The sequence below is a fragment of the Polistes fuscatus genome, unplaced genomic scaffold, assembly GCF_010416935.1.
Source record: "Polistes fuscatus isolate 324 unplaced genomic scaffold, CU_Pfus_HIC Scaffold6, whole genome shotgun sequence".
Classification (NCBI taxonomy): domain Eukaryota; kingdom Metazoa; phylum Arthropoda; class Insecta; order Hymenoptera; family Vespidae; genus Polistes; species Polistes fuscatus.
In genome coordinates, this window is record NW_025113140.1 from 4,768,420 (window position 1) to 4,785,585 (window position 17,166).

The 17,166-nt window shown below is 31.1% G+C and overlaps 2 long non-coding RNA genes across 4 annotated transcripts; both read right to left on the bottom strand.

Annotated features, from left to right (window-relative positions):
• Window positions 1-6,548: 6,548 nt before the first annotated feature.
• Window positions 6,549-8,129, bottom strand: LOC122522915. Its single transcript, XR_006305205.1, has 2 exons — window positions 7,175-8,129; window positions 6,549-6,938 (listed from the first exon to the last, which is right to left on the bottom strand). It is a non-coding gene; the product is annotated as an uncharacterized LOC122522915 (long non-coding RNA).
• A 753-nt stretch (window positions 8,130-8,882) lies between these two features.
• On the bottom strand, window positions 8,883-10,446 carry LOC122522914. 3 transcript variants are annotated; one of them, XR_006305202.1, is made up of 3 exons: window positions 10,203-10,446; window positions 9,117-9,393; window positions 8,883-8,993 (listed from the first exon to the last, which is right to left on the bottom strand). It is a non-coding gene; the product is annotated as an uncharacterized LOC122522914 (long non-coding RNA). The 3 variants fall into 3 exon arrangements; XR_006305204.1 differs by having other exon boundaries at window positions 9,117-9,349; window positions 10,203-10,443; XR_006305203.1 differs by lacking the exon at window positions 10,203-10,446 and adding an exon at window positions 9,626-9,761 and having other exon boundaries at window positions 9,117-9,349.
• Window positions 10,447-17,166: the final 6,720 nt, after the last annotated feature.

A 17,166-nucleotide genomic window follows, 5' to 3' on the forward strand; every position in this document is an offset into this window, starting at 1 on the left:
ACAGTCCTGGTAAAATGCTCTTGAAGTTGGTTTAAATTTTGTGCCTACGCTACCTAAGTGACGCCATGTGAACCACCGCCGAGCATAGTTAGTTTCCGCCTAATGTATAGTAGATATGAGAGATTGAAAGAACGAATTTTGGATTTTGGAAAATTACATGCAGTTTTCTGGCCACTGGATCTCGGACTATTACGTTTTTATGTAACAATAATTTTCTAACGAATTTCTATTGAATCATTATCAGACAAGATAGTGTAATAAAACACGTAACAGAAGTAAATAATAAATCGTGCGAGAAAAAGACGTGCTATCAAAGAAATATTTGTCTAGAACATTTATTTAACATTTCAATAAAACTAATTTAACATTTCAAAAAAAACAAATAAACTATGTATTTTTTTCTCGATTAATTAAAACTAATCGATACTTTTATATAATAATAATGAAAAATAAAGTTATTTCAATCTGACTTTTAATTGAAACATTTCTTGCATCTCATTTAATGTATCTCGTTTATCCACTTTATTAGCATAATACAAGGTCAAACAGAGGGAGGGGAAGAAAACAAGATTTCTTTAAGAAAAAACTATGTTTATAACACCGATTAACTTCTTCTACTTTTGAAAACTACGCAGATAATACGATTATGTAAAATATGTAAATTATGTAAAAATTGTGATTATGTAAAATAGTATTATTACACGCACGGAATAAATGAATTGATAAAATAGATTTGTTTGTCTAATTTTCTCCATACGTGTTGACAGTATCCTTGAAAAGGATAAAAAAGGGTAAAATATGGCCTTATCTTAGAATCTAGGCATTTAATCGAAAAAAGTTTCAAACAAAAGTTGTGGGGAATTGAAAAATACATAAAAAATGTTCTAAGGTTTATCTTCGTATCTGCAAAAATAAGCGAGAAATATTGGAAAAAAGTAATTGTAGAGTGGGGCGCAAAGTTCCGCCTCTCCGTCGGCTTTTACACGCGAGCGGGTTAGTGTGAGTGCGAGCGTCCGTGTGTATTAATACACAAACGAAGGATCTTCGGCAATCTTCGGGCCTCTCGGTCTTGAATGCAAGTGCGAGTGAGAGAAGAAACCAATATTTCTCTCTTTCTATTTGTTCATGCGATAGCGAGTATTTTTCGTCTTGGCCATCGAGCGTCGAGCGTTCTGTATATCTATGTATATCGCGTATAAGCGTGACGTTTTTAAATCGAATCTTGATGCTTATGACATGCCGTTTTTTTATTTATTGTAAAAAATAGTGAACCATGAATAAAAGAAAAACAATAATTCATTTTAACAGAAACTATTATTATTTAGTCGAGAGTAAAAATAATGAATTAATTTTGCGTCTCGACACATAAAATTAATTAGTATAATTAATTGATATAAATTTTTTGCCTCACAAAAATTTATTTATATATTTTTGTATAATATAATGAAGGCAAAGTTAGTCGCGAACGGTGTAAATAGCAATTAATTTTGATATTTCTGAAATTGTAAAGAAATTAAATGGTTTTATTTTTCCAAGTGTACTAAATGATTTTTTTTTTAAATGAAAACTATGTTTCACTCAAGAATGGGTCGAACATTTAACGAAAATAAGATGAGACGGAGTTTTTATGAAACACAAAATCTATTCATTTATCAACTTCGCTTTAAATGGTTATTCGATTATTATATCGTTTTCTTGCTCATTTTCGTGAAACTCTTCGTAATTATAAACCTCGGAGTCTACGCGCGTTACTTACTATTGAAAACACAGTTGCATTTCAGTCGCCGGTGATTGTTCAAATTTCTACTGTCTTGAGTTTTCTTTCTGTATTGAATGGTTGGACGCTTCGAAGCAAAAAATTCGTTTCAATATTACATATCTCGGTATGCAAAAGTCTAGTGCTGTGTAAGTTTTGTATGCTGTTTCTACACACTTCGAATGTGTTTTTTTGAATAATATATATATATCTAAAGGGAATATATTCTCTTTAAACTTCGCGCGCAAAGTATGATCCGCGCGCCTCTATGACGGTATATAAGGCAATGAAAAGTGATAACGTATTTAGTTTCTAAAAGTTCGTTAAAGAGAATTTAATAATTTAATAAAGAGAAGAAAAGTTTGTATAAGAGAAATTATATTAATCATATTATAATAATATATATAAATAATTATATTATATCAATAGAATTATATTATATTATATTATATAGTGAATTATATTATATATATTGAGGTAAGTTTAATTTTCACAAATTTTTTTAACACTTTGCCGTCCGGCGACACCACAGTGGTGATGTGCGCAAACTGGTGGCCAACGGCCGGCGACACCACAGTGGTGTTGTGAGCACAGTATCGCTCGGGGTCGGAGACAACACTTAAGTGTCTTTAGCTTTCTGCTGGTGTTCGAAACGATCGCATTTTATTTTCATATTTAAAAAAATTCATGAAAAAACGTCGAAATTTCGACCATCATATCGGGCTATTACTTCCAAGAACGGCCGATCGTAAGCGAAGTAATCCGAAGTATAAGCGCTGCCGGCGCCAAGCGAAAAAATTTTTTCGAAACGCCCGGACGTCAAAGTGTTAATATACAATTATAATAGTACTGTTAATAATAATACTGTTATAAAAAGGATACAGGACACAAAGGGAATACAAATACTCTTTGAGTAGCAGTACATTGTTTATTTCCAACGAACTTTTCGAATCACACTTTTCGAACTTCCTTTGTCTCTCTATTTACCTGTAATGCTCTAACGTCTCTTTGTTTCCTCTTTGAAAAATTAACCGCTTTTCCCTCTCCTTACCTGCGTTTGTTTATACTCACACGACATTGTTCGAGACGTCGCGTGCTTTAAATTCATAACAACAACTTTCTCATATAGTCCTACAATAAGCACAGTTTGTGGTCTTTTAGCATTCGAACAGTAAACATTAAACATTAAAATATTCTCTTTCGAACATTTATACAGTCCACATCAAGTATTAAAATAATTGTATCATAGTCGTCAAGACTTAAATAATAAAATAAATTGTTGACTAGTGAACTATTCATGGATGCGGACAAAGTATGCAACATATGCGATGAAGCACTGGAGTGTGCTACGTTGCAACTCATCACCGTTGGAAAAAAGGGTCTGAGGTCATTAATTGCGAAAAGCAAAGAACTTGGCGATGGAAAATGGGAGGTTTGGAGCAGTCGTACCCCGGTTCTCGTGCATGAATCGTGCCGCAAATGGTACACAACGGCGACAATCAAAAGTGTGGCCGCAAGAGCAGCAGAACTGAAAGCTTCATCGACATCTTCTGCTGAAACACGTAGTACGTCAGCGAAGCTTTCTGAATTGGCGCCCACGGAAAATGAATTCAATTTCCGTGACTTATGCTTAATATGAGCACAGCCATGGAAAGCAAAGGGCAAGCAAGGCTCCGTGATACAGAACGACTATATGAAGGAAAGGTTACTCAATATAGCTGAACAGCGAGACGATGACATGAGCATCGATGTGCAACATCGATTGAAAGATGTCGATTCTGTAGTTGCTGTGGGCGCACGATATCACAAAAAATGTTACATGCTGTTTACGAAAATCCCAACCGACACGTCAGATCATACTTCAAAAACAGAAGAAATAGACTCTGATATTCAACTCATTGCAAAGCACATAGAAGATTCGGAAAAAGAAAAATTCACAGTGACTGAATTACTGTGTCTTAAAAGGAGCAGATATTTAACAGAAAAAGTTATGCTTAAAAAATTGATGGAATTTTTCGGAGGAGATATCTACATCTTGCGACAGCATGGCCATGATACATTGATATGTAAATACTACAATATAATCAAGTTATGTGAAGACTGGTATCGTGATCCGGATTCCCTCGATATTAGGCAGAAAGAAGTAATTGTAAGGTTTGCAGCACTGATCATCCGAGAAGATATCGATAAAAAAACATAAATAATGTATGCTCCTAATACTCTGATAAATAACGTTTTATTATTTCAGATTTGTTAAAATACATTTGAAATTTGATTTTTTTTAGTATTTTCTAAAGTGTCTGCTATAACTTCAAAACTGTCACAATTGTCTGCCATTATTTTTTTTAATAATAATAATAGTAAAAAATAAAATATCCAGTATCATATACTGTCGAAGAATACAGTATTCTTTGATAGTATTCTACCGTCATCGCGTTAAGTACCTACTATCGCCCTCTGGTGGTCCCTGTATTAACTAACATAAGATGAATCTAGGGTAGATAAAAAAGGGGACTTCTGAGCTTCTATTTATTTTTGTATTCTTTGCTATTTGTCAACAATCTAGATTCAGATGATAAGACCTGTTAGTTTTTTCAATTTCTTTCTTATTGTCAATCAGTAAAGTAGATTCTGATCTAACTAATAATCAGTTTGAGATTTAATAGAATTCTATTGTATTAATTATAGATCAAGAAGATTACGTTCTCTTTTGTTAAATTTTATAACAATTATTTTCAATATAACTAATGTAAACTACTTTCAAGCTATGAGCGTTTCATTTTCTAGATTATGCAATTCTATGATTTGAAGATATAATAAAAATCTTTATTTTTTCTATCAATCATTATACATAAAAACAATACTTTTTCTTTAAGATACGGAATAATTGTTATTATATTGTAATCAGTCAATAAATTCATTCTTGATACTTTACTCTAACTATAAAACCTTTCGCATATTGTAAAAATTATCAAAAGTTATATACCGTAGTAATAATCGTAATATAGAAATATTCAACTTTGAAGCCAAAACAAAACAAAAAAAGAGATCAACATTATGAAATCAATATTAAATGCACGATTTAAAAGTAAATTAATCTTTTTCATGGAAATTTAAAAGGTATGTTATATCTTTTTCTTTTTTTTTCGAGATCTTCTCATAAGTTTAGAATGAATAGGAGGTACGCACCGTGTTATAAAACGTACACTTATTGTTTCTAATTGAGAACAGCAGCCTACTAATTTGCAAGCGGTCTGCATTCCAAAGATAAAACTTCGAGTCGGCACTTAAACTGCCATTCACGAACTTCAGCCGCAACAAACGACCGCGGGTACGAAATGAACCTTCCTATGTTACAACCGTGTGTACGAAGTACTAAAAGATTAAAGTGTCCGCGCTTTCTCCAAAAGCATTTAATGTACCTAGCGTTGCTGTTTAACCATTCAGAAAGCCGACTGCAATAACGAAGAACAGAGAGGTGGGAAGGAGTGTTGGAGGGCGGGAGGGAGGGAGGGAAGCATCGTCGGGTTGCGTCCTGCTCAACCGTTTCGAGAAAATCAAGGATTTCCAAGAGTAGCGCAGGAGTTATATATGCTGGTCGCGTACTTTCAAAGTTAGTTATGTCTTGCTTCTGCCAGAATCTCTCTCAGTCGTTTGTACGTTTCAACCCTCAGTTTCGTTTAAAACGTTTTCCACTGTTCAACTCATCATCTTCCTCCATATGATGAGAAATCTAGACGCGGTATGTCTGTTGTACACACACTTTCGAAAGAACAATAAAAATTTAAACGTAATATAATAATAACATATATTGCAGTACAGATTTAAGATCTATCATTTCGATTTGATTGTCTATACGTTATCATTGACGTGTATAATTCAGTTGATTGATGAATAATTTACGTCTTATACGAAATAACTAAACGTTTTAAGGAAAGTATATAACAGTTTTTTATTATACATTAAAATTAGTAGTTTTACGAAATATAATTGCGTTATCTTTGAATTTTCAAATGACGAATAGTTAAAGTATGAGATTGATATTTGATCTCTATTTAAAGTTTAAATATTCATAGTTATCCGTTCATATTTTTCCGTGTACTTTAAGAACCAATGTTCTGTTAGTCGTCAAGTTTTATCAGATCTAATCAACGGATTACATATCAAATTCATATTTTATCAACTTGCCTTTCCTGAATTATTTATTATATTACCTAGTTAAAGTATGTAATTTTGCCTTCTTTCATATTTAAACAGGTCAGTATAGTTATTTCAGGATTTTATTTCAGTCATTTTACGTTTTAATGTGTATATAAATCAGAAATTTTTAAATTAAAACCAGACGATCAACGTATCGGAATAAACAAGCACACATAGTTAAGAAATGAAACTTCTATCATAGTTACTTCGCTTCTCACTACTTATTTATGCTGTTTGCGTGCAAACGAAACTCCCTGAAGAGTCGTGTTCGCAAACAACTAATTATTTACATATACAATGATTCATTCTGTTAACAAATAAATCAATGGTATCCAATAGTTACCATTCTAATATTCTACCATATAAATGTATTATTCAAATTATAATATTAATAATTACTCTTTTTTGGCGTATCTATATCATTTCATATTTCATTAATTACGATTTCGTCTTGAATTTTGTGTATTATAAACCGATAGAATATTTGAATATATATTAATAACCGTAATACGAGATTATCATTTCATCCTCAATCCTGTTATATTTTCAACAAAGGAGTTTCATATTTTTGTTTCGATTTCTTTTCTTTCAATTTTATTAGCGAATAACCTATTGCACTTTCAGGTCACTACTTTTCCATAAGTCGTATTATAAACGCCGGTCTATATAGAATAGAGATTAGAGAAACGATGAGAAGAAGAAAAAAAGAGAAGAAAAGGAAAAAAATAGTGACGTGATGGGGTGGCAGGGGTGTGAGGGGTTGCTAAGAGTAGGATAATCTCTTCAATCTTTCTTATAAAATTATAGAAGCGGCTAAGTAGTGGCTGGATTCTCATCTCTCTACAGGTTTTTTTCATACGATTCGCCAAGTCTGACCACAGATGACCTAGACTACTTTTTTCTCTTGCCCCGGATTCCGATTAGGATAGTTGAGCGAAATTTTTTTCACTTCTCTTACAACTTTTGTTCTCTTTTTATTCACCTGAGCAAATGAATTCAACGAGGTATTTTTCTCTCTCTTTCTCTCTATCTTATAATAATAATAATAATAATAATAATAATAATAATAATAATAATAATAATAATAATAATAATTTATATGCTTCGAAATAATATAAGAAAAATATACGAAGAATTAATGCTAAGAAATATATAAAAAAAAATTAATATTTATAATATTAAAAATTAATATTAATGATATAAAATACTAATACTTACTTAATAATAATGATAATAATAATAATAAAATTATTCTCCCTTGATCAAGCTACCATTTTCATAGTTCATTTTCGAACCGCCTCGCGTTCGAATTTAATTTATCTCTGGCTATCCGCGCTGAACGGCTAACAATATTCTACAAAACGAATCAACGTCACGTCTGGGCCAGGCTCATCAGGAAAACCGATAGCTAATCGAGGAAGGATTACTTTGAAAAGAGTGCAACATAGAGTTAGGGAATCATTGTCCGATCGGTGTGGTCAGTCATTGATCTACTACTACTGTGTACTATGGAAAAGTGATGTTTCCGAGTTGAGCAAAGAGGAATTGCGACAAATGATGATGAAGAGGATAGTGAGTATTTGTGAAGGTGAGGGAGGGCATGGTCTATTCCTTCCCTTAGGGAGGAGAAATCATTAGTAAATTATTACGTGGGAAATGATTAGCGTACGTATGCGTTCGTACGCACGATCATCCTTGTGTGTACGTATTTGCTTGTTTGTGTATTATTAGCGCGCGCGCGTGTGTGTGTGTGTGTGTGCGTAAGAGAGTGAGCCGGAAGCGTAGCGCTGCAGGAACGTAATTTGGGGATTATGCTCGCTCGTATATTACCGTAGGAACAATGGCAAAATGACGTCACTGTCGTACAATCACGTACGTAATCCGCAAGGATCTTCTGGAATCCTCGTTCTATCTCTCATCCTTTGGTTTCAACCTTCTCTTTCCCTTTCACTATATTTCTCTCTCTCTCTCTCTCTCACACTCACAATCTATTTATCTCTCTTTCTGTAGGGTGCACTATACGCGCATCATATTTCTTTGTTTATCTTTAATGTTCAACCATTTCTAAAGGCATCAACAAACACGTGTTTTCGCAATCTAGGAAAGAATGATTGCTTGTATGGTTTATCCTCTCTTCTTCTCCCCTCTTTCAACCCCACCCCCCCACGCTCTCCTTCTTTCTCTCTCTCTGGAAAAAGAAGTTTTTATTATTATCCAGTTTAAACGGGAAAATATATATTATAATTGTTTTCACGTCTAACACGATACATATGCATATATTATTTCGTCTCGGTTAATTCTCATTTAATTACACGCTTGTTCGCTTTTACGGTAAAAGCTGAGTAGTAATTCATTGAAAAGAGTAAACATGAGTTAGTTTACGTGTGTCTCACTCTCTCTCTTGATATGTCTGTGTGTGTGTGTGTATTCATTTTTTACAAACTTTCGGACGTGAAAGATCAAAGCTATTAAGGGCTCGCTATTCCCTACCTCCCCTCTCCTTTCACCTTTTTTTAACTCTTTCTTCCTATAACCCTTTCAATTTTTAAGTCAATCCTTTTTATTAAGCTGCAAGGACTCAATTACCGAGTTCGTTTTTATCCTTTGAATGACGAACTCGAACAACACTACGTCTACCGCGAAAATGACTTTTCTTCTTCGCTGCTACTTGTCTGGGTTTCTAATTAAATAAAAGGGCGTCAGAAAGAGAGAGAGAAAGAGAGAGAGATGGAGAGGATAGAAAAAGAAAAAAAAAAGATCCTTTCTGAACTACTCGGCTCATCACGAGTCATCCCACTTTCCAGTCTAACCAAGCTCGGCTACCATCTTCTGAATGCTCGCCAACGACCAACCTTCCGACTGACTTAGCCAACTTTGCTTTTTTTTTCTTTCTCTTCTTTTTTTCTCCACATTTTCTTACCGTTTCTATGTTTTCTTCCCTTTTTCCATCTTCTTTTCATTTATATCATATCAAAAGTTCGATAGACTAGGTTATCGTAATTTCTTGGCAAAATATTTCTATTAATTTGTCCAGAATCTCGTATGGAAATAAAGATGATTTAAAGAATTATTCATATTGTTAACAATTATTATTACTGTTAAATATTGTTATACGAATTTTTGTTTTTTTTTTTGTTTTTAACGTACGTCAATAACTTACTTGTGATGTTTCTTTTTTATCTTTTTTCTTTTTTTATATTCGACTTATTTTAGTAATACATCACGTGGGATTATTTTTTCTTTTTTCAAATGTATGATTCAAGATATAATGTCTCACACAGGCGCATAAAGTGTTCTTCATGTATTAGTGCATGTTATCCACACGTATAAGAGTATACAGATTCCGAGAGAAGTTTGACCGCGGGCGATTTAACGGGAGTAACTCACTTCTGACTGAAAGTCCAAATGAAAGAAGCTTTGACGAAAGCGGAAGGACGCTTTTCGAGTGCACAATAAAGATAGAAAAAAAAATAAAAATAAAAAAATAAAAAAAAAGAGATAGGAAAGAGAGAGGATCAAGAATGAGAGAAGAAAAGGAGCAAAAGGAAGTGAGAAAATGTGAAACAAAGTATTCCAGAGAAAAAGCTTTTAGAAAAAGTCTTTGGAAAAGTGAGAAAAAGAGAAAGAGGGAAAGAGAGAAAAAGAAAAAGGAAAGAAAGAAAGATTTACCTCTCATCCGATACAAATATAGCTTCTTTTAGTGACATTTCCTACATCTATTCTCTTTCTCCTAGTTTCTTTTTTACTTTTTATATTTTTTTTTGTATGATTTTATCGTGAAAGAATTTAAAATCTTTAACGATCTAGTTAAAATTATTCAAATTATTCGTGTAGGAGACAATTGATATTAGTTTTTAAAATATATAAGATATATATGTATATATATTGTCTATAATAAGATTATATTACATTTATATATTAAAATAGATATATATCGAGGTTAATATACATTTTCTCTATTTTAATATATTTCTTTAAATATAATTTATATATTACGAATTTAAATTTATAAAAATATATATATTTCTATACGGGAATAGCTGAAAACAAATTTATTTTTTTTCATAAATATTGTAAATAAAATTAACAAACTTTTCCTAATTAAATTATTTTTATTATTTTAAGAGAATCGGTAAAAGTAAAAATAAAATAAAAAAGAAAAGAAAATAAAAACAAAAATTAGAAAAGGGAATTCTATCAATGTTTGACATGAAAAAATAAAGAAACTGGAAGAAAGATGACGCACTTTAAGTCGACGCACGTCCGATCAGGTGAACACAAATATCCCATACACGTAGACGTTGATGTAACTATGAACGTGTGTATTTTCTACACATATACTCCTCGTCGTACTCACGATTTCCGAGGACAGATTGAGCGGACAGTAACGATTCTCTGCTGAATTGAAACGAAAACTACTTCTCTCGCCGATAGCTTATCCCCATACATCCATTTATTTCTGTCAGTGGCACTGATTGTGACCAGGTTTATACCGAAGGCGTACGCGATTCACGATGAAAATTGCTTCCCAGAGTCTCTATAAAAAGCTTCCGATATCGGCGATCACTGACGAGCAAAATCGTTCAACCTTGATACTCGTTTATATCCAACCACTGACTCTTTCGATCATGTTCAAGATAATCAACGAATAATGCATTTTTAACGAAATACCAAAATATTTCTTACGTTTATTAAACGAACTTAAAAAGTTTTATTTCTACAAAAATTCAAGGAACACTAATGTTGAATTAAAATAACAATATATATATATATATATATTAGGCATGAATAATTTTGTCAATACTATTTTTATAGATAAACATTCTGATGATTGCGTAAAAATGATCAAACTTTTGAATTTTTTATTATTTATTTTAAATACATGATAATAATTTCTTCAAATCTTTTTGATATTAGGATTAATTTATTTGTACGGTTTTATTTTTTCCTTTTTTATTTTTAATTGACTAAAATTGTATTCACCACATACACCGATCAAAAATCCTCTATTGGTAATAAATTAACTCTTTAATGATCGTCTGAACGATATTTGCTGAGAATATAAAATTAACTTATATATATCTTTAACTTGATTAAAGCGATACAACAGTATTCGGAATGAGTGTTAGAATTGGAAAAAGTTTAACTCTGTTTTCATCGCATACAATATCGATGTAGATATCTTTAAAAAATAGTTACTTCAATATCATCCAAATATATCAGTGAAATTTCGAAATTTATCCGATTGAATTTAAACGAGACAATGAAATTAGTAGCCAAAATTGAAAAACTACGTTCTCTACACATTTACCATAGACGAACTATTATATAAATATAGAATTCTTCGTTTATTATAGTATCAAAAAATAAATTTCAAAAGTATTTTGGAAATCTAAATTAATTTACATAAAAGTTTGATCATAGTTTAGATGTTTTTAAGAAAAAAGCAGATATTTGAGGATTAAATTAACGCTAATCATCTTAACAGTTACCATAAACGATCTTAAACATCAACGGAAGCTCGCGTGTCTTCCTAGTTACTTTGACCTTAAAGCAAGTTGGCAGTTTGCGGTAATACGAGACATCTTTCAGCCATAAAGTGCTGGCTTGTTGCGTGCCTTAGGACAAATATGTCCTTTGAATCTCTCTCTCTCTCTCCCTCTCTCTCTCTCTCTCTCGGTTGGAGTTCCAATTCCAAAGGAGAGGATTCGCTATTTATGTTGTCATGCTTACGATCGTCCCGTTTATTTCTATCTACCTTGATGCTCACAACACCGAACGTGGAACCTTAGATCTTATGTCGGAAGGATATTTGCATACTTCATGACAAAGCTCATCTATACCAGTAAGTTCAATTGTGTTATGTATATCTCTCACGAATGCATTTCTACGATTAACTTCTTCGAGCATTGTTAAACAATTCACATTGGATACGATTTTATTATATTTTATATATAAGATATAACTAATAAAATATATATATTCATCAATATCGATACAAGATTTCTGTTACCATATGATTTCATTGAAATATATTATTTATAAATAAAAATATAATTCGCATTAATTGCTCGTGGGCTTCAATACAATTTTGGTTGAAGTGTGTAATCATGTAACATGCATTTATAATATTGGATAGGTCACCGCGGTGGACCCCCCACGGCAATAGAAGCAAACTTAGTGTTGGTTATCGATAATCCTCGTTATCGTGTTAATTTTATCAGAAATATTAAAATAATAACGTTGTTTATTTTAATATAAAATATTTCAAAGTATATAAGCAGGAAAATAAAAATGAAAGAAAACTCTTCATGTAGTATGTTTTTTATTTTAAATATAATAAAATATTTAACCTTGTGTGTGTGTGTGTGTGTGTTTCAATGATCAATTCGCTCAACCTAGTATGAAATATTAAATATTTAGCTGAATAAACAAGCACTCATATTAATAATTTCAAAATAAGTTGATGAAAATTTCATCATTATTCATTATCCAAGCGAAAACAAATTCATTATTTAATTGAGTTACTCTCTCGTTAAATCGTCAGTATAGTAAAGTGATGCCGGAATATCCATGATCCGTCTAATTGTAAATCGAATTTACTAGAGAGACGTAGATGAATAATAATCAATGAATCGTTAACCGAGAAATCGTGTTAAATGTAGAAGATGTTTTCGCTTTTACAGTAGTTGGGTATTGCTACGTAAAAATAGGATGAAACTATCTGATATTTACAAATTCATGTCTAAAAATAATTCATTCTATATACGAAATGATTAGAAAAGAGGTTCCATATTTAAAATTACAATTAAAAAATATCTAATTAACATCAGTCCAAAAAGTGTATATATACTCTTTATAGTATTTTATATTATTTATATATTTTTCTAAAAATCTTTTTTTTATATATTTAACAAAAGAAAATATATATATATTATTTATAATAAGATTTATAAATATTAAATTTATAATAAAAGTGGACATTTTTACATTTCCATTTACATTTGGTTCACCATGTATACATAGAATTTTCTGGATATTGGGTAGAAACAGAGACAACCTGATAGAAGTTATGTAACAGGACATGACGAATCACGAGGATCGAAAATTTAATTGGATCGCAGGTAATCACGAAGAATTCGATCGAGCGTTGCCTTTCTGCTGAGCCGTTAACTTCTCTCATTTCTACGAATTTTCGAATTTACTTGATAATTACCTCCATTGATGAATTTCTAATTATATCATTTATACAACGAAATTGTAATCGTTAATGATATAAATATACATTTCTACGTTCTGTCATCATCTCTACCCTTTAATATTTCTCTAACTTTTATTATTTTTTTCTCTTTCTTTCACTCAGTATATTTGTAAAAGGGCAAGAGCTTGTTAACTAACTTTTCAGTTTACTTCGAGTTAATTAGCCTTTCATCGGAGCTCGAATTTTTTTTTTCTTTTATTACAAATAAAACGAAAATGAATTTCAACAACTACGTAACACGTATTCTGAATTTCTCGAAAACTAATGGAATTCATGTATGCATGTATGTAAATATGTGTGTCTATGTTGGTAGCATTCGAGTTATCTGATATGTCTAAGGTGAATACTTTACTTGAAACGTACGAACTTATCAAAACGTCGGTTTATCAAACGTACGTTCCGCAATGTGAAAAGGGAGGAATGATAAAAAGGAAGGAACACGTTTATTGCCAAAGTTTCACCTTAACTTTTCCTACGATTTGCCAAACTTCTTCGAAGGTATACCAAAACTCCTCCCAAATTCGAACGAACACGAAAACGTGAAAACTCTTATCATTAACCTTTTCTTCTATGTTTCTTCTTTTTTTCTTTCTTTTTTTTTTTCTTTAAATAAGGCAGTCGATGTAATCTATCGATATCCGCATTATTTTCAAAAATCGATATTTAAGAATACAAAAAAAGAATAATTCAATGAAGATTGATGCATAAAATATTGTTAAAATTAAATTGTAACCGTTGCCTTTAGGAAATCGAAAAGACTCGGTGAAATTTTCCTGAATTTTCTTACCCTTGCTAAAGATTCCAACAACTTGGAATTAAAATTAGTTCCATGCATTTTACAAAAGTAGCGTTGAGAGAATAAGGATACAGAGGAAGAGGTGAGAAATTGAATCAAGTCGAGTCTAGATAAATCTGTAAGTTTCTTCTTTATTGTGTTACTATTGGTAAGTGTTTTATATAGAACGGAAAATGAATTGGTAATGATAGGAAAGAAGAAAACTTACTTAGAAATATTTAATAGAATAAAATAATTAACTCTAAAACTTGTTGCTATTACGAACACTTGCTGTATACTTTTATTTATTTAGTCAGTATTAAACAATAGTTAATATTTTATTTTAAATATGTTGTAAAAATAAATATACGAGTATTTTGTATAAAAATATGTATATAAATTGATATAGATATGGTTAGATAGTTTATTTCAAATGCACAGTTGATCACGGTGATAGTTGTTAACGGGATAAAATTAAATATATTATAACTAAACTACTCACAATTCTTTAAACAATACGTATAATATTAATCGCTATAATTGCAACCTGGTTTTTATCATAAATATTAATTATTTATTTTTAAAATAGTTATATAAAAATAATTAATTGTTCGAATAAATCTTAAATTTTTCCGATTAAAAAAATATTTATCACTTCTTTTTTTTCCTTCGAATGTAGATTTTATTTATCTTCTTATTGAAATTCTTGAGAAGCTAGAAAGTTAGGAAAAGGTATATTGAATCTTGTGAAGGATGTATTTTCGTAGATTTACCTTGTCAGTGACGATAAAGTTTGACGAGTAAGGGCAAGGGTTTCTTACGTCGTCGTGTCGCATCTCCTTTCTTCGCTTTTCCTATGGTACGTAGTCTCAATTTGGTAAAGCTCTCCTACCAGGATTTACGTGTAACGATAAGAAGCTTACCTGTTATGCACGCTAATGTAGGTCTCCGCATGGATCAGGAATTTCAAACTCCACTTGTCGTATGCAACATAATAGAACCGATACACATTTAGGAAAAGCTTTCGTGTCTCTTTAATGCCATATTTACAAACGTTCAAATCGTAAATGAGATCTTTCATTAAAGCTACTATGTAATATATGTACACATATACACAGTGTGCAGCGTATCTCTGATGAGCTGGTAAAAGAATATTTGTTGAAATTATTACTGCGATAACCTAACACAACTTATACTATTTAACATTTTTTTTTAATTATTTTTCACATATACTTTTCAGAATTTTAAATAAATGTTGATTACAATTAAACTGATTCTCTGATGAAAATGTATTTCTTTTTTTTTCTCTTTCTTTTTAAATTTAATTATCAAAAAAGTTTGTAACTGTTTTCTCACTTGTTATTTCATTGATCTTAATTAACTCGTAATACGATTATTTTTTGGTTTCAGTATTAGATGAATAATCATATTTTGATTAGATATACTAAAATACTTAGTTTAATTTTACTTTTATCCTTGTTAGAGACCTAATAATAAATTAGAATAAAAATCGTAAAAATTAATTGAGAACAACTATTGAATCCTCGTTAAAAGGAATTAAAGTGTTCAATAAATGACGTAAAATAATGCATATAAAATACGCTCCAGTATACTGTCAATCAGTAATATCGACGTTTCTTTCTATTCCTCGTTACTCTCTTCGATGTACGTTCATTACGTTTATCCATCGGAGCTTTTTCTATCACAAAACGCGACAGGCAGCGGTTAAAATGACTTCATGGCATACAATGAAATTGTCTCTAACTTTCTCTCTCTCTCTATATACATACATATATTTTTTCCTTTTATCTTCCACATGTTTCTCCGCGTACTACGTTGAAAATAATGATAATAAAAATAAAATTCTAATAGAGGTTTCCTTTCGATTATTATCGTTCTCACATCTATTATCACAAAAATAGAAAGAGACAGAAAGTGTATATATTTTGTAAGAAATAATGAGTTAAAAACAGGACTTTTCTTATTTTAAATAAACGATCATCGATTTAAATCATATACGCTTCTACGTGTTTGTTTTTTCTACGTAAAAAGAAGCCTGATAAAAACCATCAACAAAATCTTGGAAAAAACCATTAAAAAAACCCTAACACAAACCTGTAAAAACTCCGACAAGACCTGACGTGCAATTGAAGCACATTTTATAGATTGATCATATCCTTCTGAACATTGTATACATTGTAATACATTGACTGTAACATATATACAGGGTGGTCCACCTACTATTAGCACCTAAATATTTCCGTTATTTGTTATAATATAGAAAAATGTTATAATAAATCCATTTAAAATAAATAGTGAATCCATTTAAAAAAATCTTAAGATCTTAAAAACTTCTTTACGCGTCCACCCGCGCAAAAAATATTTAAACTACTTTATGTACCTCTTCATACCATATAAGTTTTTTATATAACAATTTTCTATATTACAACAAATAATGGAAATATTTGGATGCTAATAGTTAATGTATAGCTAATAATTAATTAGTTATATATATATTCTCCTATTTTTACTTTCAATTAATTTATTTTTTAGAATTTCCTAAACTGTGCTTATTAAATTTCACAATAAACCAATGACCAATGACCAAAAACCAGTATTATACTGATAAAAACGATACGTATACGATCGTCAACTTATTTATATTTATACGATATATGTAATACAGGATTAGAATACGATCCACGTAAGTACATATATATATATACACATGTAAATATCTTATCGAAAATCTAAATGCGAATAACGATGAAAGAACACAAGGTATACGGTACCCAAAGCAAACCCATTTCATTCCAACGGTGTTTCAATTAAGCCAACTCGTCGAAAGACTTCCCGGACGAGAGACTTTTATCGCGAAAAAGTTTTCCGTGAGGCTGGTTACCGGAGGGGTGGAGAAGAAGGAGGAGGAGGAAGAGGAGGATAATGAAACGACGTTGAGTCGAGAAGAAGAAATTCAAGACTCGTGTCTCTTCTTGCGTTTCCATCAACAAAAAGGAAGGAAGGAAGGAAAAAAAAGTTACATTTTTTTATAAGACGTAGAGAAAAAGGGAAGAAAAAAAAAAGAGATAAAAAAATGAATATGTTTTTTGTTACCCTAGTACAAAGCCACCCTTATTGATTAGTCCTGTTCTTTTAAATCGACTAATCGACTTC